This window comes from Halichoeres trimaculatus, unplaced genomic scaffold, assembly GCF_033239565.1.
Source record: "Halichoeres trimaculatus isolate MK-OKI-2021-1 unplaced genomic scaffold, fHalTri1.1 fHalTri1_scaffold_19, whole genome shotgun sequence".
In the NCBI taxonomy this organism is placed as follows: Eukaryota; Metazoa; Chordata; class Actinopteri; order Labriformes; family Labridae; genus Halichoeres; species Halichoeres trimaculatus.
This window is the reverse complement of record NW_027437197.1, coordinates 26,902,260-26,928,331: the sequence shown is the minus strand read 5'-3', so window position 1 is coordinate 26,928,331 and position 26,072 is coordinate 26,902,260. Positions and strand designations below refer to the sequence as shown.

Sequence of the window (26,072 nt, the reverse complement as noted above, 5' to 3'; positions counted from 1 at the left end):
GTTAACATAAAGTGAACTTGTTGTTTTAACAATTTTACACATCACGCTGAAGCAACATGATTTAATCATGTTTAACCACTGAACATGAAATAATCTAGTAGAAGCTACATGTTTTACTTATGTTGGTTGAACAAACACCCATGTTGATTTTTTTTTGAGTGTACTAGCATTTGATTGCTGGGAGCTTGATGATCAATGGCAGTGGAATGACTACTTATTATTGAATTACATTGAGGATTTATCATGAAGAGTTTCTTTGACACTCTGCTCCTGTCATGATCCATCCAAATCTTTCTCCTGTTCTGTGTTCTGAGGAGAGGTTGCTGTTTTATTTATGTGTTCTCATCTGCATGAAAAAACTCATTTCTCTAAAATGCTCCTTGAATGAACAGGCTCAGTCAAAACTCAATAATGGGAATAAAAGGAATAGACTATTATCATATCTTTATGTCATATTTATTCCTCAGGCTGTAAAATAAAAGTACTATTGACAGGTAATGCCAAAGGTTGCCCCCAGAAAAGAGATGGAATGAGGTCAGTCCCTCCAAAATATGCAAAATCAATCAATCAATCATTTGTTTATTTGAATGGGACAGTGCACATTGATGAACATGCTAAAACATGTAAAAATGCCAGATTGTAGCTTCACGCTAATTTCCATCCGTATCGCTACATCAAAGTAAAAGCATTTATAAGCTAAACTTTTCCAACCTTTGAGTTATATTACAGCAATCCTTTCTCAACAATAAAACATGATCCAGAATATATAGAACCTCACCATACCACAACAAAACCACAGACGAGATAGACACACTCAGGGAAATACATAGGGGCAGGAAGTACAAGTTATCCAGACACAGGGATCGAGAAACACAAAATAAATCAGAAAAACTTAAGATTCATCCGGCCAGCATGACCTAAAATACACGATAGATAAGACATGGCACACAAAGTAAAACACTGCGTTGTTTGAGTGCTGAAAGAAATGAAGCTAGAAAGACACAAGGCATAGAAGAGAGCGTTCGTATGCAGCAGAGCACAAACCTCTGTGCCCGTGTGTTTTGGTGTGTGTGTGCATGTCTTTGCGTAGGCATGTGCAAGGGAAAAAGGAGGGGGTGTGTTCACTTGGAGACAGCGGGGATGGCTTATTAGAAAATCATCCCTCTTAGCCAATGGATTTAGAGAGAGAGGTAGATGTCATTTGAGTGAAGAGTATCACCTCCCACTGCCAGCACATCCCTCTCAGTGTAAGGCTGCACTGTGTGAAAGCACAGCTATCCCTGCTCCCCCCCTCCCTGTTTCTCTCTCATTGTCTACAAAGACTCTTTCTATAGCTGCACAGCTTTTTTTCCTCCTAGCGTGTCTTTCTGATTTTTCCCCTCCTGCCTTATCCCTCTCTGTGACACTGTTCAATACAAAACATCAGGATCCTTACAAACAGCAGCGTTACCCAGGTAAGACTGTCTTTGTGTTATTCACTTTGCACTAAGGAGCTATTCACTTCAAACACAACCATTGTAGCTTGCCTGTAAAATGAGCACAGCAATTTCTCTGCATTTCTAGTTTCATCTTGCATTTTTGGCAGCAATGAAAATAAAACGGGGAAGTAATTGTGTTTGATGTTAAAACCTTAATGAGGTACCAAGATGTGGTTTTCAGTGCTTTGTTGCTGGGAAGCTATGGCAAAGACAACTTCAGCAACCTGGCTTCCATTACGAGTGTGCCTAAGAGGTGCATCTTTGACTACTGGTATAAAATCATAGCTAGATATGGTAAAAAGGGAAAAGAAGCAAATGGAGAAAGACGGCTTAACAGACCCTCTGTGCATCTAACCATGTGTATCTTTATGTTTGCATGGATTTTCAGCGATGCAGTTAACACTAATTATAAGCCTTTGCTGTGTGAAACCTGTGAGAAAAATGGTTACCTAAATTTATAAGTGCAACAACAAGGTTAGGTCATGATGGAATGGAGCCGATGGAGTATAGTTAGAGACAATCACGCTATCTATAGACCACTGGAACTGGGTTTTTAACCCTAAAATTTAAAAAATCAAAATTCATCAGAAATTCTGTCTTTCTCTTAACAATTAATGGAAAGTTGAACTGAACAAATAAATTATCTCTATTTTCTTGTGCTACAACTTTTCCACTGACTGAGATAGGAAAGGAATAGTTCTGATTGAAACAAACTGGTTGTTGAGGTAACAAAACATCTTGGCAGCACTGTAGAAGCTGAGGCATCAGTGCAGTTTTATTTTAATCATAATCATTTATCTTATATTTACCTGTACTATAAAACTGTGTCCACATTACAAAAATCAAAGGACAGTTGAAGCGCTCTTTATTCACTGATGCAGTTTAATATGCATTGCATCAAACATTTTTTCAGATGAAATTATTGGTGTGGACTTTCTTGTGGCAATGATCTTTAGTTTCAACTAACAACCCAGACATGCTAAGAAATATATTTCTATAGAGTCTCAAGTTAAAAATGTATCAAGGAATTTTTTGCGAGTTGATTTAATATATCTATGTTAATGCTATCAGGAGCAAAGATGAGGTACCTATGCTCTATCAACGACTAGCCCCTATCATTAACATAGCAATCAGCCAGGCACCCAGAAAGAAACCCAGTTTTGAGATAATAGAGTCTGAGAAAAGGAAGGAGCTGATGCCTTTTCAGTCCCCCCTAGGGTTCTCTGCTGACAGTTACACTCCATCTTCTTTGTGGTTCGTTGAGAAAGGTGTGACAGGTAGCCAGAGTAATGGGGGATGCCTGACAGATGCATATTTCCAGCCAGGAATGCTTCATATAAAGAAGATAGATGGGATGGATTCAGGCTAAACAGGGGGACAAACTGTTGGGCTGTGAATCAACCCAATGAGTGTGATAGTTCTACTGGATTGATCTGACACATGATTCCCAGAACCTGGCTTGGGGAGTTTTGTAATTAGGATACAAAAAAAGATGACTGTATTCTCCTACCGTTACAGAAAATAAAAAAACATGTAATCAGATTACAGTTAAATTTAAAGTTTGGATTATTTTCAATATTGTTATTATTATTATTATTATTATTATTATTATTATTATTATTATTATTATTATTATTATTACACAATTTTAATGCAGTTTATATTATTTATATTTCTTGCATTTCAAACTGGAGAGATGCAGACAGACAAGGCATGCATATCTCACACATGAAATTTGTGCACACTCAAAAAAAAACAAAAAAACAAAAACAAAAACAAACAAACAAACAAAAACAACTCATTAGTTGAACTCAATTAAACTGTGGGAAAGATTTCCATGTAATTAATATTAGTAGCCTCAACTCAAATTTAGTACATCCATGCAGTACAACAGAAATGAGTTAGTCCAACAGATTTCTAACAAATAAAGCAAAGACAAATAACTAAGTGTATTTGATTTACATTAACCCAACTCATTTTTAACAAATACAGCCAAGAATAAATTATTGTAGTTACAGAGTGCAATTAGATATCATTTGTCCAACTGAAACCAGTGTAATTGATTGAAAATTTAAGCCAAATCATCGTTAGATTGATTCCATAAAGAAAAAAACAAAAAAAAAATAACAACACTTAAACAAACCTGGGGGGTATTCCATGAAGCTGGCTTAGCTCAAAGTCTGGCTTATTATGGTTAGCTTCACTAACTTTTGTGAAAGTTCGGTTCCACAAACGAGGCTTAGGGCTAGCGTGACTTGGTAACCATGGTAAACAAGCCACACTGAAAAAAATGTTTTGTTGAGTTGACCTAATTTTCTTAATTTTAGCAGTTGCACGCAATATCTTTATCTAGATCTAGATAATTTATTTAATCTTTATGTACATGTTATCTTTAAGTTATTTCAAATTAATAACATTTTTTGTTGTAACTCAAATACACATAGTAGATCTTACTCAAATTTCCTAAGAGATCACAACTAAATCCATGTTCATCGAACTAAATTGAATTGTGTTGCCTTACCTGCAATAAACCTTTTTTATTTGTGTACATTCAAATCAATTAATTAATTCATTAAAATATTATGAAGTTGAGTTCAATGTAGCTTAACATTTGTTCTAGTACTTGGTCTTTGGTTAATATAACTAATAGTGTTAAGTTGAGTTTACTTTATGTCTACTTGTAAATTTACTTCACAGCCTATTGAATTGACTAATTTCAAACCCAGAGTGAGGAGGGAGTGCAGTGGATATTAGACGCTGCAGTACAGTAGGATGTTAACCTGCCAAGGGCACAGGCTTTCTGGACTTGCTGTCTGTGCCCTGTGGCATGGACCGTGTACCTTTAAGCATGTTAAATATTTTATATGTTAATAAATGAGATGTGTTGATGGGCTAAAATAATGATCAGAAATGACAAACTGGGTTTTGTCTTCATTTATATTCAAATTACCATTACTGAGAGAGTATTTTAATTGGAGCCCTCACTGTCATGGAGCACAGACGGCCAGGCAGCCAGGACAAGCAGCCTATGCCGTGGAGCACAGCCAGGCAGCCAGGACAAGCAGCCTATGCCGTGGAGCACAGCCAAGCAGCCTATGCTGTGGAGCACAGCCAGCCAGCCAGCCAGCCAGCCAGCCATGGAGCACAGATACACTGTGCCCACGTGGTATCTTAGGCTGTATTCAGACCAGAAAAGTCCTTTGGTCCACTTGTTTGGTCCGGACCAAAAGCGGACTTTATTTTTTTTGTTTGGTGCGGTTCGTATTCAGATTGTACTTTTTGCAAGTGGACTATATTCTGTTAACACATCCACGTGTGTGACGATCAGTGCTCTCATTGGACAGCACTGACAAAGGTGACACACAGAATACAGACCTGGAAATGGAGGTAAATGTGTGTTTGTGCTCTTATTAGAGCTGCTAAATCATTTTCAGTTTCAAGAGCAGCTCCTTCAAAGCAGCCTAACAACACCGTTTACAATTTTGGAACAGTGAAGACGAATGCGCGCAGCAAGGAGACGCTATGCTCTGTGTGTCCTGACCCACAACATGCTAGCAACAGCGTGGCTAAACAGAAGACGGAGGATCAGGTATGATCTAAACACGGTTAGGTTACGGTGGCTTTATAGGCCCAAAAGGCACATGTATCCTGTAGTTATTTCGGATGGACCTTGGTTTGTATTCAGACCTGCACCAGAGAACCACGAACCGCACCAGAGTTTGTTTGGAAGCGGACCGAGACCACCTCAAAAAGTGGGTCTCGGTCCGGTTGTTTGGTCCGCACCAGGGTTCGTTTGTGTCTATTCACACCTGCATGGAAAGTCTGCACCAACGTGGGAAACGAACCCTGGTCCGTTTAAAGTGGACCAAACAGTCCAGGTCTGAATATGCCCTTAATGTGCACCAGGGTCTCATATCCACAGTGTTCCCTTCTCATCCATGTTTTTTCCTTTTGGGTTTGCAGATTATTGAGTTGAAACAACTTAAAATTTTAAGTTGGATTAATGCAAAAAATATTGATTTAAGTAGAATAAGATTATTTAATTTATTTGACTTATTGAGTTGTGTTAAATGAACTTGTTCATTTCATTTCAAAAGAACTTAATTTATTTAGGTGTGACCAATTGAAGCAATTAATTTAAGTTGGTCCAACTACTTCTTTTTATTAGTTGTAGCAACACAGAATTTCAAGTTGATATGATCCACAAAAATACATTGGACACCTTAACTTAAAAATATTGAGTTGGATTGATTAAAAAAATTACATCACTTCAACTGATTGACAGACTTTTTACAGTGCAGGTTATCCTCTGGCTCTGCTCTCTGATGAATAAGGCCTATTGCACATTACTGCCACCTCCTGCTTTGGAGAGGTGTTGCAGATGGGATTCCTACCTAAACTAATTAGGTTGAGTTAACACAGTGATCTTGTTGTTTTAACAATTTTGCACATCATGCTGAAACAACATGATTTAATAATGTTTAACTACTGAACATGAAATAATCTAGTAGAAGTTACATGTTTCATTTATGCTGATTGGACAAACACCAATGTCCTTTCTTTGAATGCAGCGCCTGGTCCTGGGCGGACTTACGGTTAAGCTTACCTTAGCTGCGTCTCAGAGAAGGTCCGACGGATATCCGACAGACGCCTTGTGAGCTGCATTTCTCACATTAAATTAATCTAGAACTGCAATGAAAGTTATTCTTGTTCGGAAATATATATTGAGACGTATTGGTAACTTTTCTGACACCTCCTGCTTTATGCCCAAAAAGTCAGAAGGATCGTGAGGCCCCGCTTTCAGGGTCTGTATTCATACTGAAAATCAAGATTAAGTGAGCTTTGCCCTTCTGCTCCACGGGAGGTTATCATTTGACAGGTGTACCGCCCCAGTTAAATTAGACTGGAATAGCTGTGAATCAAGACATGTCAGATACTCCACTGTTCACCCCTGAAGTAGGAAAGTGAGTGGGTGAGTGGTTAGAGTGCAGGGCAAAGACTCACAGTACTCACAGAGTTTTACCTTCGGCGTGGGTTTGATTCAACCAGTGGTAATTTCGGAGGAAGCGGGAATGGTGCAGTTCTTCCAGTGAGAGGAGAGGGCAGTCGGTGATGTTTTTGGCCGTGTTGATGATCCTTTGCAGTGACGTCTTCTGAGCTACTGTGCAGCTGGTGTAACACACACACAGACAGTACACCAGGATGCTCTCGATGGTACACCTGTAGAAAGACACAAGCAGTCTCTGGGGGATGTTTTTCTTCCTGAGTACCCTCAGAAAGTGCAGTCTCTGCTGGGCCTTCTTCAGTGGCTCAGAGGTGTTCACAGTCCAAGTCAGGTCCTTCTTTAAGGCCACGTTTACACGGAGACTCCCACAACGATTCTTCCTTTGCGTTTTCAAAAGCCACCTGCGTTTACATGAGGACGGCGTGAAAACGATCCGCGTTCATACGACTCCAGGAGGACAAGTCTCTTCTTCTGTTCTTTCTTTTTCTGCCGTTTTGTTGTGTGAGACGGTCGGCAATCCAACCATAACCCGCATTACCGCCAACTACTGGCTCAACTGGAAATGTGGCTGAGCGCGGAGCCTTCACCTGAAACTGAGAGTGCGCATGCGGTGACGTCAGCGTTTCACCCTGAGACGCTCCGCTCTGTGTTTACACAAAGCCTGATGGAGGAGCAGATTCAGATCTTTCCACTCTGGGGAGCGTTTTCAAAAGTTTGCGTTTTCACTGAAAACGCAACGTGGTCTCGTCTAAACGGAAGGCCAAAACGCAACGAAATGTTTGCGCAATCGACCGTTTTCGGTGTCATGTAAACGGGGCCTAAGTGGACTCCCAGAAAGCAGAAGTCCTCTACCCTCTCCACACATTCCCCGCTGTTCAGCTCCTCTGCCAGTGAGGCTCCTCCCTCAGCAGCTCCAGTCCTGTAGTTTGTGAGGTGCTGGACCCCCCACCACACCTGTCTGCTGTTGTTGCTCTCCAGGTGGTCCTCAATCCTCCTCCTATGGTCTCTCTTGGCCTCTCTTCAGGTTGGCTCTGGCTGCACTGTACAGAGCGCTGTCACCAGCCCTGAAGGCGGTGTTTCTGTCTTTAAGCAGCTACTGGACCTTCCGGGTCATCCAGGGCTTCCTGTTAGGGTACACCTGGATGGTCTTGTCTACTGTGACGTTGTCTGTGCAGTTCTTGATGTAGCACAGAACACTGCCCGTGAACACCTCCAGGTCTGGGTGTTCAAAAATGTCCCAGTTAGTCCTTTTAAAGCAGGTCTGTAGCTGCTCAGAGGCATCATCAGGCCAGGTTGTGATCCTTCTTCTGGTGCTAGGGGCAGATGCAGGGATCATGAGCAGGGACATGTGGTCAGACTGGCCCAGGTGTGCTAGCTGTTTAGCCTTGTAGCCCAGCTTGATGTTGGAGTACACCTTTTCCAGTGTATTAGCTTCTCTGGTGGCACACTTGACATGCTGATGAAACCTGGGAAGCACCGTTTTAAGGTCCACACATTTGAAGTCCACTGCTATGATGTGTGCTGCTTCGGGGTGTCTACTCTGCTGCTTGCTAATGCTGCTTGCTATTACATGTTTTTTTCCACCGTTTCATTCAGTGTTTAATGAATCTTCATCACATGAAATAGCCCAATTTGCAAGTTTGTGTACTTTGGTTTTAGGCGTTGCCTGTGTTGCTGCTGTATTAATGCAAAATGGATATATGTTTGTCAAACTATGAACATGAATTAGGCAGATCTAGATCAATCTCCTCTGGGCCACAGCAGTGTGAGGAGCTTCAGGGTGAGAAAAAAGGTCATCAAACACAGCAGAAACTGGGTCAGTGTTGATTTGACACAGGTCAATGTAAGAATGGTAATCTTGAACCAGCAGCATCTCTGGCTTTATTAATTGCTTCCGTGTGACCCTTTAATGTGACTGTCCCCCTGTAGTCCTCATACAACTCCAAAAGGAGGTTTTTGCCCTGCCAAGGGAAACGTCTCCGCTCTCGGTTTTGACATGATTTTGTCATTTCGACTATTGATATGTCAGGGCTTTTCGTCTACCACAGACACACACTTAGCTGCAGCTTGGATCAGCCTAGCTAGAATAAGTGTCTCTGCAAAACAGCTGAGCCTCGTTAGTGGAACAGGCTGCAGCTAAGATTAAAGTGACCGCTTATTAAAGCCACCGGTGATAGCCCAGATTTTTTTTAGCCAGCTTTGTGGAATACCCCTCTGGTGGGTGTTTTAAATAAAGGACAGTAATCCTCACTTCAACAATTGTGAATACAGAACACTAGGATGTCAAATTTACTTGAAAAGACAAACCAAAGTGTTGATTTTTCTTTGAAAACTAAATGCCAAGATGAAAATTTTACATTACAAAACATGTCAAATTTGTGTACTAACAAAGACCAAAAACTCGGTTTTACATTAAACTAAACAAAGATGTCAAATGTACTTGATGCAAAACACCAAGACCCCAGTTTTACTCAAATACGATTACAAACAGCAAAACACCAACCTTTGGTTAAACAACTCAAGGCAAACTTTGCAAGTTTTCAATACTCTGTAATTTGGTGCAAATTATCACACAGATATTCTCTTTCCCCCAGTGACAAAGACATAGAAACAGAGGAACTGCAGGAGCTTTTGTTTCCTGCATAATTGTAGTGTAGCCATTTGCCGAAATATACTTGTACTAAAGAAAAAAATACGGAAAATGCAAAATTCCTGTAAATCACATTTTGGCTACAAACAGAAAATGAATTTCAAAAAAACTAAAAATTCATAGACCAAGAATCTGCTTTTAATAGGATGCTAGAAGCACATATCCTTTTCATGTCACTAAATATAACATTAACAATCAAAGAAAAACCCAATATGATAAACCATGTTCAGTCCATTTGATTCCAAGTGATGAAATTAGACAGAGATGAGACAAATGGAAGCACTGATTGACTCAGGATAAATGACAGCTTAAAGTGTGGAGGGAAGAATCACACTCAGAATTTGGATGGTAAGGTGAGCAATGTGAGCAAACTTTGTCCATCACATCTCAAACCCCCATCAGTATTCCTTAGGAAGGAGTAATAACATATGGTCCCTCTCCACTCCCCATGGCTTCATGTCACATGTTGGTGTTTTTTTTAAATAGTTCAGTAAACAACAGCAGCTGGCTGCTGTGCAACTTCAGTTCTGAGTCCAATTCTCAGTTTCAAAATGTCAAAGAGAATGCCCTCATAGGTCATAGCTTGCCATTGAGTGCACTGAAAATGAAGGCAAAAACAAAACAACCAGAAGATCTCATAAGGAAGCTTGACAATGAACTTTGTCAACAAGTGTTGACAAAGTGTAACAGCATGAAATTGCACCTTGGCTTTATGTTTGTGTGTGCTCTTGTCATTTTCTTCTTTTCTTCCTGTCTCCCTTTCCCTTAGACTCTTTGGCCTTGGCTGACCCCTGTTCCAACCCCAGAAGAACATCAGGTTATGGGTACTTGACAGAGCAAGTGCCAGCAACAATGTTTGTGGTGTGATACAGCGTCAGCCCCACACACATTGATTTACAAAGACTCATACCACTGGAAGATGCTTTAGGGGGAAGGATTACCACAGCTGATTTGCTATCCCTATTGGATTCAACATCTTTTGAAGTCCCCTACCTACTGTCCTCTGCAGAAGGGTTCATAAAGACATCTTCCACTGCACCAAGAAAAACTCCCAAAGGGATGCCTGACGTTTATTTTACTCAGGTAAAGTATATCCTGCAATTCATATTTTAACCTTATCAGCAAGGGCTATTTAAAAACACTGTTGCCTCTACCTTCTGAAAACTGCTGGAGTTCTCATCAAAAATATGTGTTTGGAAATTTCTATAGTCCGAGGGGCAACAACCAGCTGTGAGAAATGAAGTGCTGGAATCTGAAGTTCCTCAAGTGTCTAAATTAGGCTGCCTCTACAAAAAATTCACTGCCTGCCAACTAAGATATTGGCCAATTCTTTACTAGCACTGTATGGGCCTTTTTCAAACCGCCCCCTACACACTCCCCCTCCATGACGGAGTGCACTCCTTCACGGAGTCACACTCGCAGCTGAATGAAGTTCACTTCATCAGGGTGTAGGGTATAAAAACAGCTTTGGGACAGAAACTTCACTAGATCTCAGGCGGAAACAGATAAACAAAGAAAAAAAAGAAAATATAACGTAGAAAATACAAAAGAAACTTATCCCCACGCTTCTTTGGCTGCATTTCTATTTTTTTATTGAAGATTTTTTCATGTTTCACTCTTGCTTGAATAATTTTTTTTTTTTTTGGTAATATTAAACGCTCAAATAAACACGAACTGTCTAAACAAATGCAAGGCAGACCTTAATGAATAACATGCACATCTAAAGTTGTGAACATCTGCATGACAATCATTAAATATTTGTGTTAGTTTAACAGTGATTGTGCAGGCACATATGCGTGGAACTTACATTGGTCTGTTGCTTCCTCCATGGCTGACACCGGACACAATTTAGCGCTGCACGTGTTCAGCGAGTCGGCATCCGTGCAGACTCGCTCGTGGAGGGTTTAAGAGCCCACTACCCCTCCCCGCGGATCGGTTTGGGATGGCCCTTAATGTGGCGGACACTCCGCGAGAACGCGCAAACGGAGAGGTAGTGGGTAGGGAGAGTGTGTAGGGGGTGGTTTGAAAAAGGCCTTAAGGGGATAGGGGTGTTGGAACTTATAGTTTAGAAGATATTTAGTTATTAAGATGAAGATTTTTGACTATTTATGACAGAAATTCAGAGCCAATTAGACCATTAATGCTTTTACTAGGGCCTGAGCTCAAGGGTTTTTTTGTGGGATCGAAGAGGGATGAGGAATGACTAGACATGAGGAATGACTAGACATGAGGAATGACTAGACATGAGGAATGACTGAGGAAGTATGGCAAGGGAAGAAGGTCAGAGTTCAAGTTTTTTTCACAAACTTGCCAGGCATAATAACTCTCATTTCAAAGTTGGATCTAGACCAAAACATGTCCATGATAATTGCCCCAGTCTGAATGCAGTGACATGCTGAATTTGACCATTTATTACAGTACTGGCTGCTTCTGGAAAGAAATATTATGTTTTTATGCTGCTTTTATGCTATTTCTTCTTATTTTGCCCCCAGAAGATGCCTTTACATCTCTATGAAGACAATTCATTTAGGGTGTGTCCCAGCTGAAAGAGAACTTTACTGTAACTCCTTCATACAAGGGTCAATGTCTTTTAAATTTCATTTGCAGGATCAAGGTTCACCTCTCAACACAACTATAAGCTTATATCTGTTCTACTCTCATTGCGTTATACCCTCTGGGAATGCATGATACCGACTGTCAAATATGTTGTCCAGAATTAAACAAATTTTACTCCCAAGATCATAGTTCATCTCTTTACACACTGAAAAGCTCAATTCACCACATTCTGTTCTACAACTGTCACAGCACCACCCTCTGGAAATACATGGTACAGACTTTCACATACATTAGCCAAGCTGTATGCAATTTCACACACATGGTAATGGACCCCCCTAGTCTAAACTCATCTACATGTGTATTTTTGTGAAACAAATAGCAACACCTACTGGACACAAGTGGTATTTACTCCCATGAACACCTACTAAAAATAGAGTGAAAGTGATATCCAGCTAGCAGCAAGGGGCGCTATAGTAGTTCAGTCAGGACAAATTTGTGATAATAATCTTTATAAACTTGCACAGTTTTATTTGGCAGTATGGTTCTGTTCTGGGACTCCCTGCTCTTCCACGCGCTTGGGTGTAAAGACAGAGGAAGGAAGAGCACACCTTCCTGCCAATCACGAGCCATCATGAACAGCATGAGCAGGGAGTGCAGCAACAAAATAAAAAAAACCAAAACGACCAGACTTGCAATGCCAGAATCTCTGCAACAAGAGATGCCAGGAAGCAGTCTAGGATTGAAACTATTATTATTATAATTACTATTATTAATCTATTTATTTGCCTTTAAATAGAGAATAAGCCTCACATAACACTTTGGACTGATGTATAATAAGATTGACATGACCAATCATGCCTAAAAACGACTATTATTATATCAGTTGAAATTACAATGAAAGGCTTGTGGCTTTTTGAGCATCTAGGATGGCTTTATCACCAGATAACATTCAAAAGCTGAGGAGGACCATCTGCCCATAACTTTGCTGCTCCTATGCGGAACGAATGAGGCGTGTAGTGCTCTGGAGGGGGATCGCAGAGTTGGCAAAGGACGCAAAGGCGTGAGGTGTGTTAAATGCAAATAAACACAACGTTCATTTGGTTCCGACAACTTTATTCACCTCTGAGATGTCGCCAACTGACCAAAAAGAACCTGACATCCGACTGACTCAGCATCTAACAGCGCCCTCATGTGCATAAGCCTCATTACTGCAAGGATGACTGAATGCATGTTTTACCATAGGGAACATGGCACAAAATAATACATGTTCACAATCTCCCTGTACTTTAAACATTTTTTTTACTTGCAAGTCCTTTAACAGAATAGTACAGAGAGCATTTGCTCAAAGTAATTAAGTGAAATCGTTAACACAAAACATAACAAAAAATATTCAAGGACCTTTACTACAATGTCCACAGTCCTTCACTGAGTGCTTTCAGAAGCACCACAGGTGATGCTCCTTTTTGTAGTAGACAGTCAGCAAGTTGTGATTTTGAGTCTGACCAGAGCACCCTGTTGATTTTCTTGTTTTTGATGAGCTCTTTTATGCTGCTTGTGTCCAACCTCAGACTTTTCTCTGTGACCTGTTTGGTTGACTTGAGGGCATCAAACAGGAAGTGATTGTCCGTTACACAGAACAATGACAGTGCATTTTGTTCAGCATGTCCTGTTCTTTGTCTTCACAATGTTTCCTGCACTGAAGCATGTAAAGGGGTTGATGATGTAGAGATACAAACACCTGGTTTCAGCTCGTGTAGATCCACTGCCACAGTATCATTATATCCTGAAGCTAAAGGCAAACCCACAGCAGGTTTTGGTTTTGTCCTGCTGTGCCTCTGGCATACATCACAGTTGTTTGCTATTTCTTGTAAAATAGTAATGCACTCTTTGTCTTTATTTCCTGAGCTATGCAGGAGTCTCTGTAGTTTGTCTGCAGATGCATGACCAAACTGTCTGTGAAGCTTTATGAGAGCTTTGCCTTTTTCATCCAAGGAGAGGTTTTCTGACAGTGTGAGAACCCTTATCTTCTGTTTGACTCACTTCAGATTCCTTTTCCTTTTGTGTGTCTTTATCTCTCATATCCACGCAGTAATGTCCAGAGCTGGTGAATTCAAGGGGTGCAGGCTTCTTAGATATCACAGCTCTGTCATTTTCCATATCCAAAACAGTTGCCTTCTCCTGGGATGCTTTACTAAGCAGCAGGGGGATGTCAGCTTGGACTACCTCAGTTTCAATGTGACATTTTGTCTATCCTATTTTGGCAGGTAGTTCCACTTCTCTGTTCAAGTACACAACATTTCCATCTCCAAACCTGAAAGGCCTGCATCTGGGTGTTTCTGCTTTAAACAGCTGGCTTAGCTGCTCTTGATTAAAGTCATCAATATAGCTTTCGAGCCATTTTTCTCCACAGACAGTGGGTGTACAAGCAGTGTTAATAACGGCCAAGCCCAAAGATTCAGCCAAGAAATGTGGACAGTCTTTGGCCCAGCGGAAGGTACTCTGACAAACGGCACATTTGGATCTCCTACCAAATTTGTCCGGCGGGTTGGTGCCTGCTAACGGCTGCCTCTGTTGTCCTCTTGGTGGTGTGACAGTTCCCTTCACTTTCCTTGTTGCCTTTTCTCCGTGAAGAATGCCACGTCCTGATTCACACATAATCCATCTGAAAAGATCGCTGTTTTGCCTCAGAAAATCTTTTTCAGTCCCGACTTCATCGATGAGAACGTCAACTCCGTGCACGCCGTCAAAGCGAGCTGTCTGTTTTTTTTCATCCAAGCATGCAGTGTCCAACAACTTGAATGCTAATACAGCATCAGGAAGCAGCATGTTGTATTTTTCTATCCAGTTATAATGCTGCTCAAAGTCTATAATGTAGTCCACCATTCCAACAGAGCTGTCCTTTTTAATCCCATCAAAATGAGAGTACACCTCATAAGCCTGATCCTTTTCCTCCTTCAGAAAGACCCTGTCAAGTTTGGCCCAACAAAGTCCCCTTACCATCATCACTGTCCAGTTGCTCAGAGGGTATCTCCATGGCGGTTTCCTGGGCTCGTCCATCGAGCCACAGTGCGAAAGCAAGCGCCTGTTTCTTCTTGTCGAGTTCAGTAACTCATGTCCATATATTAATCTCATTCTTCCAGCATCCGTAGGGTCCTGCTTCATCAAACTTTGGTGGTACTTTGTAAGTGCTAACCACCCTCTGCTACCAATGTTAAATGCAAATAAACACAACGTTTATTTGGTTCCGACAACTTTATTCACCCCAGAGATGACGCCAACTGACCAAAAAGAACCTGACATCTGACTGACTCAGCATATACCAGCGCCTTCATGTGTATAAGCCTCGTTACTGCAAGGATGACTGAATGCATGTTTTACCATAAGGAGCATGGCACAAGATAATATGTCAACAAGGTGAACCAGGCTCGTGACAGGGGCTCTCCTCCCTCCATGACCAACAGCGGCTCCTGAGGACTGGCTTGGGCACAGCTTCTCAGATAGCGGACTGTGGAAGACAGTGGACAAAAACCAAAGTTAGTTTGTGAAATTATGACTGATGCTCCTCTTCTATCTCTTTAAGTTTTGGGATGTTTCAAGAGAACAGAAAAGCAATGACTTTGGATTACTACGTCATTTTTAGTGAGGTCTTGAGAAGGATCAAAAGATCAAGATTGTGTAGTGAATTATCTGCAACTTAAGAACCCATAAAAAGTGGTGAGGAAGACAGTTTCTAACAGTGAGGCTGTATATGACCCCGAAGCACCCATTCCTTAAGTAAGAGATTAATTTGTGCAAAAGTGGAGGAGTGGAAGAAGGTTATCAAAGAGCCCCCCAAAACCATGACAGGAGCTGCATCGGTGAATAACCTAATGGCTGAAGATGATTCTGTAAAAAAATTATAGAAAAAACAAAATACCATACCATTTCTCCAGCAGCAGAGACCAGAACTGGAGCTCTGATCTGCACCCTTCATCCAGAGTTGCTGTGCCATGTAGCTTTTCAACTGATTTTGAGAGGTCAAGAAGCCTGGATATAAATGAATGGCCTTGAGGAATCACACGTATGGCGAAATTGAGATTGGGAGAGCAGATCTCTTATTGAAATGGATTTGAAACTTGTTCCTTCATTATTTCTCTGATGCGATTTAATTTTTGGAGAGGCGGGGTAGCTTGCATGAGAAAACTGTCTAATTTGATAGCTACAAATTCAATAACTTGAAGAGGACCTGAAGTTTTCTCCTCTGATAAGAGGACTCCAAGATTTTTAAAAGTATCTTTAAGTGTGGTGATTGCATGATCTGGCTTGGCATTAGGATAATCTTCAAGCAAAAATTATCTAACAGGTCAAGCACGAATGGCAGCTTGCCATTATTTAAGGCAGTGTTTCTCAATCCTGGTCCTGGGGACCCCTTGCCCTGCATGTTTTAGATGTTACCCCACTCCAGCACACCTGATTCAAATGAATGGCTCGTTATCAGGCTCCAGCAGAGCTTGATGATGAGCTGATCATTTGAATCAGGTGTGTTGGAGTCGGTAAAATAAAAAAAAAAAAATGCAGGGCAGGGGGTCCCCTGGACCAGGATTGGGAAACACTGATTTAAGGCAATCTAACAAAGAGCTTCTGACAAAGTGTCAAACATTTTTGGACTGCTGAGACAACCTTGCGACAAAGGTGAGCCTAACTGCAAAAAATTATTACTCTACCCATTTAACGCCGAGCAGGAGCCATTGTACAGGGTGTAGAGGCATGACTTTAAATGCGTCTGATGTCGTCCTTTGATGACCAGGCTCCTCTACCTGCTTGTTTGATGAGCTTAAGGGCAAGGTCGATTGAGGCATAATACAGAGAGAATGGCTGAAGCAGAATGAGACGTTGATACTTTGGATTTACTTTCGTCCTGTTGTTGTGGGCTGGCCGTGTTAAAGTCCAGGGCTGATTTTCAGTCCCAGTCTGCCACTGGCCGGACAAGATGGATAGACTTCACAGATTACATCACTGAACACTCCGAAAACAACAATATATTCTGCTAATGTTAGAGTCTTTGAAAGTCTGGGGTCACTATTCTTTAACTTTACGGACAGATCACAACAATCTACCACACGCTTATCACTGTGATATGAGAACAGCAAGATTTTGACTAAATTGACATCATTACTTGCAAGGTTCTCAAATTGCGGGAGATGGTAGCAGCAGGGGGGAAGAACGGATCACCAGCACTACCCAGGGTCCTGCATGGGATTGAGATGCCATTGAGGGGCGCCGAAATGACATCACTGGCTTGCGTCGAGAAAGAGGTAATAGGTTCCTGGGATGTAAACACGTAGGACCGGAGAGCAGAGCTGGAGGCTGAAGCGGTGGTGGCCTCTAATATCTGGATTCTTGAATTCATGCTGCAGAGGGATGACTGAATGGAAGATAGCATTGCTAAGATGACGTTGTTTACCGGAGCTGTGGAGGCAACTGCTGAGGTTGGGGATCTGGCTTTTTTGGCCAGTGGGGCAGCTGCTGGAGTCTGAGCAACAACTGAGTCCTGAGAGCAGGCTAATGTTTGCCGAAGCCTTCTGGGGAGCAGAGACAGGATGCTGCCAGGCGGGAACTACAACAGAGAGAAGGAGCCTGCAGGAGCTTGACTGCAAAATGCCAGCAGAAAAAGCAGGAAGGAGGCTGGGTTAGAGCTGTTTAAATAGCCCGCCCCAAATACAATTTTCCTATAGGAGGTGGACACGGGAGTCAGCCGAGCCATCAGCTGATCTGCACCAATGATGACAGCTAAGCTGTTAGAGCTTTACGTCGTGGCCTGCCTTACCTAACGCTATGCTTGATATCCTGCTAGTTATCACTTACACTCACCGGCCACTTTATTAGGCACACCTGTCCAACTGCTCGTTAACGCAAATTTCTAACCAGCCAATCACATGGCAGCAACTCAATGCATTTAGGCATGAAGACATGGTCAAGACGATCTGCTGCAATTCAAAGCGAGCATCAGAATGGGGAAGAAACTGACTTTGAACGTGGCTGTTGGTGCCAGATAGGCTGGTCTGAGTATTTCAGAAACTGCTGATCTACTGGGATTTTTTTTTTGCGCATTTGGCAAAACAGTCTTACACTTCAGCACAACGCCATAGCTCACCTGCAAATGTGCATACCTCTCCCAAAACTGTTCACTCATGCTTCAAGGCTCAATTCTTTTCTCTTACAAAAAGTCAGCGCCACCAAAAATGCAAAGATCCTTCTCAATTGCTTTGGCTCATTTCTCGAAACAGACCAAAAAAACATTCTCATCACTCTTGGTGCTTTTGCTCAAAATAACCTGGATTGATCAGCATTACACCATGGATCACCTGCAAAAAAGCTCATATCTCTCCCAAAACACTTCAGTTTCAGGTGGCTGATTAGGTTTGAGGTATTGAAGCTGCTACCTTTCAATTTTATCTAACCTGTAATAAGTGTCTTCAAAAACTTTGAAGAGGTCCCACACAGTCCACCCCATGTTTCATGTTTTGAAGCGTAAATATGCTGTGCTGAGTGCATGTTGTGCTGCATTTAGGGCATGACAGCAATTCACTCTTATCATGTTTGCAATTTCTTCTTTCTGCCTTTTTGAGTTTATATTTTTATTGATTAAGTGTAACATGTGAAAAAAATACTGTGGATGTCAAGTCAAGTCAGTAACTACCACAGTGGCCTGCACAGCGGTGCAACGGTTAGCGCTGCAGCCCCACAGCAAAAAGGTCGCTGGTTCAACTCCCCACCTCTGCCGGTGGGCCTTTCTGTGTGGAGTTTGCATGTTCTCCCTGTGTATGCGTGGGTTCTCTCCGGGTACTCCAGCTTCCTCCCACAGTCCAAAAACATGCTCATCAGTTTAATTGCTCATTTTAAATTGTCTGTAGGTGTGAATGGTTGTCTGTCTCTGTGTCAGCCCTGTGACTGACTGGTGACCTGTCCAGGGTGTACCCTGCCTCTCGCCCTATGACAGCTGGGAAAGGCTCCAGCCACCTGTGACCCTGGAGAGGATGAGCAGAATAGAAAATGAATGAACTACCACCATATGACAGAGTTAGCGAGTCTTTTTCCAACATGAGGGGAGCTCTTCAATTTTCCCCGTTAGGAAGTTTTTTTATTATGCCAACAGCGCTTGAATGCATCATTCACTACAGGCTGTTCACGTCTTAAGCCGCGTTTCCACCAAGCAGACCAGTTCGATTTGTCTCGATACTGCATGCATTTTGCGGCGTTTCCACTGACTCATCCTGGGAAAGATCCCTAAAAACCGAGAGGAGCCTGCCTACTTTTTGAGGTCCCTTTGGGATCCACCATTACCTCTCAATGAAAAGCCATGACCAAATTCGAGAAACATTTTGATCTTCTGTACTTAATAAAAAAATAATTTATGTGGTCCACTTGTCTTGAATTTTTCTCAACTAGTTTATCTATACAGCAAGGGTTTTTCCCATCAAAGGTTCTCATTATCACCCCCAACTGACTGTTGAGGAGTAGGAAAATAAAGCCGGGTTTCCACCAAGCAGACCAGTTCGGGTCGTCTCGGTACAGCACACATTTTGTGGCATTTCCACTGACTTATCCTGGGACAGATCCCCAAATAACCGAGATGAGCCGTCCCCCCTTTTGGGACCATTCCGTATGGGTGCCAGACTGAACCGATTCGCTCTCGGAAGGTGGAGCAACACACTGCAAACCGTTGATTGGTCAAAAGAATTGTCACTTACCCCGACAGCGGCTGCATTTCTCCTGGGGCTCACAGACTTCTCTGAAACGAAGCTTGATTGCACTTTGTAACAGAGAGCTACATGTCAATCACAGAGAGGATGAAATGCTGCATGTCTTCCATCTGCGCTCTTTGTTTACTGTGTCGCATTTTTCTTCTTTGTTGGATTTAATAGCAGGGTAAGCTGCTACGGCATCACATTATTGTTTAACTGCTGCAGCTTTCAGCATCAGGCTTGCACGCCGCCTACCATGAGAGGGCACAGTTTGCTGTGGAAACAGGCTTAACTGTACCAAACCATCCCAAACCGAACTGAACCGACCCGTTCTGCTTAGTGGAAACGCAGCTTTACAGTGGGAGCGGGGCACTGCCGCACTGACAGAAACACATATGTCATCAGGGCTAGTCTCCATGATATCGGACCAGTAGGAATGACATAATAATTTCCTGTTATTGGTGCACGATAACTATCGGTCCGATATTTATGGCTCATGACCTAGCTGTGGCTCATGACCACACATTTGACTGTGTGCTGGACAAAAACTATTGGAGAGTAAAAAAAGAAATCTTTCACAGTATGAATGTGAATAGATATTTCCTCACTTGACTTGCCAGGCATGACTGATGAATTATCTCCATCATTCTTGGAGAGAAGATATGGATGAGCTCATCCTTTTCCCAAGTTCTCCTTGCAGGTAGGTCTGGTCATCTTTGAGGAGGGAGATGGTTTTCCCATGAATACGCCCCTCCTCTTTCTCTGCCTCAAGAAGTTGTTGAAGTCTTTTAACTTCATGAACTGCATTTGGTGAGGCTGTTGAAATAGGCTGCACTTAGTCATTGTGTCACTGTACACTCACTGTAAATACTGTGCCTGTGTAGAGCCTGTGTATCACCTGCCTGCCCTGAAGGTTTGCCTTTTGCATCACGCAGCAAAGAGATTGTAGCATGTCAATTTATATCATGTGGGATGTCATACGACATGACTGTTGCATATTTGCACATTGCAGTGTTCACACTGAACAATATATTGTATTGCCATCACATCTGTCATAGACATGGACCGTACTAAACCTTGTATCACACATGTTGTTAATATTTGATAGTCAGTGACCTACATGTCAACAATTATGCTATAATTCTACCAGAAAAAAGTAATTATTACCAGACTTTTCATGCTGTTCTTGGGGGTTGAATCAGTCTTGGGATTGGCATTCACCTTGCAACGACTCATGGTTAAAGCTGTCTAGATGAATGAAAAGTAAGGCACATGTTATCAGAAAAATGCTATCAGTGTTTCAGTAATTTATGCTGTTGTGATATCAGTTAAAGATGAATTAATTTACTGCTGTTTTCAGAATGAATAATTGTGGCTAATTTATATATACATGCAGCAATCAAATATATTAGAAGTTGAGGGATGCACTTGAAACTATGTCAATTTTTCATACCAATAACACTGTTAAAAAAAGGCCACCCTAATTACTACTGCATATATATAGATTCTGTTGTTCACATCTCAGCAATAATCCGTTCTTTTTTTTTTTTTTTTTTTTTTACTTTTCTGCAACCTTGAAAAAATTACATTAGCTATAAAATTAAACATCATAAGCCCATCACAGGGGGGAAATATTAAATGAATGTTTGCAGGTTTTCTTGCTAGCAACCAAACTCAATGTTAGCTTAGTCCGTGTCTGCAGTTGGCCTTTGCATGTGGTTCTATTTTTCTTTTTGAGTCGCATAATTAATTTGTCTTGCTAATAATTTTTCTATCTCTTACCAATACAACCAGTCTGGTGGCAGGCCCTTTCTGAAGTCCAACACAAGGTCTGACTTCACCAAATAACTCCCTCTATGAGCGAAAAAAAAAATCAAAAAGTGAAAGTAAAAGTGAGCTATTCTTGATCGTGCACCTGCGCGAGGAGAGTGCCTGGGAGAAAAGCGAGGGTACATTTAAATGAGTAAACTAAGGCAGAGACTAACCGAATTGTTGCGTGCAAGGAAATACCCTTGTCAATCCAAAAAGATTGTGATGTGGATGCAGATGAAAGGAATCTTGAGGCGCCAAATGATGTGTTAATCAAGTGACACTCCAATGACTGTTGTACAGGTTTCCAGACAGGATGGCTTCCACTGGTAAGAAAAGTTAGCCACTTTCACCAAGTGGCTGTGACTGAAGAGTGTACCATTGCTTCTCCCCACATAACGTTACCACTCTATCAAATACATATTTATATTCTAACAATTTTAAACACTGGGGCAATTTTTTGGCGTGTGTTAGTGAAAATATGCTGTCTTGTTTTAGATATATTCATAAGGCAGCAAATATGTTCAATTATTATTGAACATATTAATTAAAGTTTTGATGTGGGATTGGTATTGATGAGAATTTTCTGTGATATAAAAGTAGGCTTTACAGAATTTCAGTGTAAAAACATTCTATTTAGTTTATTAATAGAAAAATAAAATTAGACGATTCATAGAGGGATTATCTGTTTATCAACCACGCCAGATGCACTTTGACTTGGGTACACTGCAGAGTATAATGGTTTGACAACTGACGTGGGGGAGGAAACAACCAAAAACCACATTTTTGAATGAAATATCATCACTTTGACGGATGGTCAACGGCTCCCAGGTTTGTCAAATGGCAGTGAGTGGAAAGAAGACATCAGCAACTGGGCAGATATTAGGTGGACAGACGTTTTTAAGCGGTGAAATCCGGCATGTACCCAGAGAGGTATCTAAACACACAACTGTCACTCGATGCTCATGACTGCATTATCCGTGAACACTTACCAGACTGTGACATACCAGGACGTAAACATGTGTCACTAAATCAGAAACCCTCCCAAACCGAATAGATCACACAGACTGCTGAGTCTGGTTTATAACAAAAGAGCCAGAAATCTGCGTCCAGAGAACTGCACCAAATCAGATAAAGACGGCACATTTAATTATTCGCCCACGGATGTTGCTAGTGTTTCAGTGTAAAGTGTGACCTTGTTAACTGGTGACTCTTGGCCGCTAATCACTGATACTGTCATCTGACAGTCACCAGTTTGTATGGGTCGCTATTATCACCAAATCACCAGTTGGTCTGTGACGATCAAAACTTGCTAGACGTTGCCTCTGTTGTATAGTACAGTTTCTGATGACCACAGAACAACCATACATTTTGATGCTTCTAACAGATTCAGTTTGATTTGATTAATTTAAAAAACACTAACTCATCTGAATGAATGGAGCTAAACACTGCGTGGTCAGGATGCGTGCACATCTTTATGATGACGTAGACTGATAGTCCCTCTATAGTTTGGTTAAACGAAAATGACTGAAGTAGTACATATAGTATCTGAAAGTGGTCATAGTAACTTTTGAGTTCTGATGAAGTCCAACATGTGCCGGAATGTAACTTCTCTTCAATCTTACTGCTCAAAAAAACATTTGCTTGTGAGTCTTTTGACATTTAGAGTTTTCAGTATTGTTTACAAAGAGTAACTGTGATGTTTCTGGGATGAAAGTTGAAATTCATTTTTGACCAGCATTATATTAATGTATGTTAACCCCTAGCATTCCAATGCTTTTTCAAACTATTCCCCATCAATTCTTAATTCTATAGGCATCCCTAGCTTAATATATGTATCTTTCATTTTGAGGCTATTTGTGATGTTGTGAATACATGATCAAGTGACTTGTTTTTTACAGGGTTTGCAGGCGACACAGGTGAAGAAGTGTTTCAGTTTGCAAAGGATCCAAGGATCCCGCAGATCCCTCCAGAACCACCTGGAATTCATTTACAGGTGGGTATGCTTTGTCTGTTGCTGATGGGACTCGGTAAAGAATGTCAAAAATGGTGTGAATCTTTAAAAAAGTAGGATTAATCAATATATATATATATATATATATATATATATATATATATATATATATATATATATATATATATATATATATATATATATATGTGTGTGTGTGCCGTGCATACACTGGTAAAAGAGATATCACTTGTAAAAAGAGATGTGCAGGTGTTTATTCTAAAAGTGATAGCACAAAACTGTAGTGACTTGAGGACCAAATTATCTAATACCCGGCCAAAAGTTATTTATGACTGTGAAAGCAACGAACATTACCTGAGTCAGTGCAGTGACATTGCTGGCGCTGTGCACGAGCCCATCAGGCAGCCCAATGCGCGCTAAAGAAGCCCTGCAACCTCTGTCAGAGAAAACACCTCCAAGCTCTCCACAAGATAAATCTGAGACCAGAGAAAAGTAATGCTGCAGCTCATGAGGAGGGCTCATCATACCTACCCCATCGACCACCTCAAAAGGTAGTTTAAGCATCTTTGTGGTATCCCTATACCTGCCCTAAAGGAAGCCAAACCATCCCTCCTCATAGGATCAGACCACCCCCATCTCACAACACCAGTTGAGCCAGACTTGGCCTGCCTGGTGGCCAAGCAGCAGTCCACACCAGCCTTGGATGGACCCTCCAATGCCCCATCCAAGGTATGGGACTGCCCACCGACCCTGTGCAGTGCCTTTTTGCACCCATACTCCCCCCTGGCGGATGAGCGGTGCAAGCATGTGGAGAGGCTCTGGCAGGTAGATATAGTACCCTACCAGCTGGAGAGAGGTAAGAAAGTCAAAGCAGGATCAGTAGGCTATCACATGTCTTGAAGCCAAGACGGTTTGGACCAAGGTCGATGGTATCCTCAGGTATGTTACTCCCCTAGTACGCCATGCTAAAATGCCCCTGCTACATGTACCAAAGGAGTCAGTAATGCCACTCCTGCGCAGAACTGAGTGGCGTCTCCAAAGGAACCAACAAGCAGAAGCCTTCAAGAATGAAATGCAGGTGCTGTACTTGAAGTCACTGAAGAGTCTCCACACAAAGAAGTCTGGTACATCCCCGTCATCTTGTCAGCCACAATGGAAAAAATCGCCTAGTCTTTAACTGCTCTCACCCTTACCTCAGACAGACTCTGAACCAGTACCTCTTACCTGGCCCTACCCTCGGTGCGTCCCTGCTGGGGGTCCTGTTAAGATTTCGATAGCAGTGAGTGAAGACATTAAGGGGATGTTCCACTTGGTTGGTCTCCTCCCTGAGGATCGCTCCCTGTTAAGGCTCCTGTGGCGTGACATGAAAATGGATGAACCTCCACATTTGAGTGGTAGGTGCTCCCTTTCGGCACAACCTGTTGTGGGACATACGCCTTACAGCGCTACGTTATTGACCACACCCAGCCTTCCGACAACCTGAGATTCTCTGTTTAGATGTGCTTCTATGTCAATAACTGCCTTCAAAGTGTGTGCACACCAGAAGAAGCCAAGCTGTTAGTGGACCGGCTAGGGTAAAGAACTTCTGGCCTCTTCAGGATTCGAGCTGTGCCAGTGGGCTTGCAATGACCCCAGTGTCCTACGCCACCTGCCTCAAGGGTCCAGGTCAGAAAGCCTCGACCTGTGGCTAGCTCAAGATAAGTCCAACCCTCAGGAGTCAACACTTGGCCTCAGCTGGAATTGGGAGTTAGACTCCTTTTCCTACAAACGGCAGCCTGTAGCCTATGAGGCACCAACCCTAAGGAACATTTATCGAGTTTCAGCTTCTCAGTATGACCCCTTAGGCTACCTGTTAGCATTTTTCACCAGAGCAAAGCTTATTGTCCGTTAGCTGTGAGACAATCAGCGTGGATGGGATGACTGCAACTTGCCGCCAAAACTCTTGCAGGCCTGGTCAGACTGGGAGGCAGAGCTTAAGTCCCTCCCTCTCCTAACCTTTCCTCGTGCATATGTGCCTCCAGACATCAACCTAGAGGGTGCCACCCGTGAACTGCACATCTTCGCAGATGCTTCTGAGCAAGCCGATGGTGCTGTAGCTTACCTGAGGACAGAAGATACTGAAGGCTTAACACACCTCTCCTTCATCCTGGCTCGGAGTGGCTCCAAAATGTCTACATTCCATCCTACGCTTGGAGCTCTGTGCAGCACTTGTGGCTGCACAGTTGGGCCGACTCCTTGAGAAGTAGCTCACCCTGACAGTTAATCGCACTTTCCTGTGGTCAGACTCCACCACTATGCTAACCTGGCTTCATACTCAGTCCTGCCAATACAAGGTTTTCGTGGGAGCAAGGGTAGCAGAAATACAGGAGTTGACAGAGAATTGCACTTGGCACTATGTTGACTCATTTAACAACCCTGCTGGTGACGTGACCAGAGGGAAGACCCTGGAAGCCCTTGCCGCACCAAACAGATGGTTGCAAGGACCCCCTTTCCTCCTTCAGAGCCCAGATTCATGGCCTGAGAGACCTGGCACCAAACCAGTTGAGGACAACACAGAGCTCTGGAAGGTAGCCTTCAGTGGGGTAGCACTCACCTCCCCTACCTCAACACTTCTGGTTGACAGAGTGTATAAAACCTGGCAGGAGCTGTTGGATTTTACTGCACAAGAAATTCATGGGCCAATCTCACCTGCTTCACCACTTAGTGCAGAAGAATATCGTCAAGCTGAGTTGTTCATCCTTCATCGAGCCCAACAACAGTCATTTCCCGATGACTACAAACCTACAAACCTGTCTCATCAGGGAGTCGTCTACTCACCCTGGCTCCTGACCTGGACAAGTCAACAGACCTCATAAGAGTGAGCAGTCGGCTACGACGC

At 42.3% G+C, this 26,072-nt stretch overlaps 1 protein-coding gene across 1 annotated transcript in view; it reads left to right on the top strand.

The window, feature by feature from the left end:
- Positions 1 to 1,241: 1,241 nt before the first annotated feature.
- Positions 1,242 to 26,072, top strand: part of thsd7ba (thrombospondin, type I, domain containing 7Ba) — a 170,961-nt gene continuing 146,130 nt past the window's right edge. The window contains exons 1-3 of the mRNA XM_074694424.1: positions 1,242 to 1,454; positions 9,903 to 10,216; positions 23,124 to 23,218. The gene's annotated coding sequence lies outside the window, so the exon portion shown is untranslated. The remainder of the gene's footprint in view (positions 1,455 to 9,902; positions 10,217 to 23,123; positions 23,219 to 26,072) is intronic.